The 1,680-nt window shown below is 38.3% G+C and overlaps 1 non-coding gene across 1 annotated transcript; it reads left to right on the top strand.

Annotated features, from left to right (window-relative positions):
- The first annotated feature begins 845 nt into the window (after positions 1 to 845).
- On the top strand, positions 846 to 952 carry LOC122917867. Its single transcript, XR_006386494.1, has one exon. It is a non-coding gene; the product is annotated as a U6 spliceosomal RNA (small nuclear RNA).
- The last annotated feature ends 728 nt before the right edge of the window (positions 953 to 1,680 follow it).

Genomic DNA, 1,680 nt, shown 5'->3' with positions numbered 1-1,680 from the left:
TATGACTGGTATTATCACCGTTTAACAGACAACAAAAATGGAAGATTGAAGAGACTAAGTAATTTTCCCCTAAACCACAAAGAAGGTACAGTCAGCATTTGAACCCAGGTCAGTCTCACTCCCGGAGTCAATATTCTTTACCGCACTTCAGGACTCCCTCAGCTCTTGTCCTTCTCACTGGGTGGCATTATGAGGGCTATGTAGCTTTTCTCTGGCTCAATTTCCTTATCTGCTAAAGGGAACAGGAATAATTGTGTGTTATTGGGATTGTGAGGATTGAATTATATACTGGATGTAAAACATTCAGGAAAATGCCTTATTACACATACCATGCTATTATTATTCTTTTAAATTATCACATTCAAGGGTTGGGAAGAATCTAATTATCACCTGCTTTTCTCATTTGGTGAGGAGGAGGAATAACTGAGTAAATGTTATTTATTGCCGACAGAGCTCACAGTCATGGTCCTAGAATGCTAGAACTTGGAAGAAACCACTGTAAGCCTTATTTGTAGTAACTGGTGAGGAAACGGAGGCCCAAAGAGCCAAGTCATCCTTGGGGTAGTGGACTGGGAGAACCACGCCCTTGGTGGAACCATTTTCAAAGCTCCCAGTGAGCCTGTCCACGTGAGTACAGTGAACTCCTAGCATCCCTTCTGCTTGTATTTTATTGTTTGAATGTGCCATCGACGGTTAGCTATCCATCAAATACATGCCATGTCTAGCATTTTTTCCCCAACTTATAAATGGGAAAAATGAATTTTTTACTTTCTGAATACCTAAAAATCCATAGCCTGTGAAAACTTATACTTTTCTCTGAAGTATATGAAAGGATGTGTAGTACAGTACTTGCTTTGGCAGCACATAGACTACAATTGGAATGATACAGAGAAGATTAGCATGGTCCCTGCGCAAGTTTGACACACAAATTTGTGAAGCATTCTGCATTTAAAAAACAAATCAATAAAAAATAAAAGAAGCATAATACAGAATACTTTTAGAAATCAAGATGAGAGAGCAAATCCAGAGAAATCACAATTTTGTTTTGATATATATTATTTAAAGCTATGGGTTTTATAAAGGTATTCATTTTTACCTTGCAAGTCCTATAAATATGAAAAACATGAATTCTTGGGGTGCCTGGGTGGCTTAGTCGGTTAAGTGTCCAACTCTTGGCTTTGGCTCAGGTCATGATCTCGGGGTCATGAGATCGAGCCCCATGTCAGGCTCCACGCTTGGCGAGGAGTCTGCTTGACATTCCCTTTTCCCTCTCCCTCTGCCCTTCCCCCAACTTGTGGGTATGTGCTCTTGCTCTAAAAAAAAAAAAAAAAAAAGTAAATCTTAAAATAAAACAAGAATTCTTGGTTAAAATGGGCAACAAACACACATCTAAGATTTGAATCTATTATGTTCTCAGCACTCTAAGACTTTCTCATTTAATTGTCACCAAGCCTGTGATTTGCCCATGATATTTCAAAAAATCATGCCCATTTTGAAATGAGACAATGGAGGCTCAGAGATGTATAGTGATTAATTTACTGAACATTATAAACCCAAACTCTTCAGGATTCCTGAAGCTCAAGGTTTTTCCATTATTCTAGTTTGCTTTGAGCAAAATGCATTTGAGGTTTATCTTTCTCATGCATGTTATTTCTTGTCCCACTTTTCGTTGTACCAATC

The sequence above is a fragment of the Neovison vison genome, chromosome 9 (genome assembly GCF_020171115.1).
Source record: "Neovison vison isolate M4711 chromosome 9, ASM_NN_V1, whole genome shotgun sequence".
NCBI classification, from domain to species: domain Eukaryota; kingdom Metazoa; phylum Chordata; class Mammalia; order Carnivora; family Mustelidae; genus Neogale; species Neogale vison.
The sequence above is the reverse complement of the archived record's forward strand: the minus strand, read 5'-3'. Positions and strand labels throughout refer to the sequence as shown.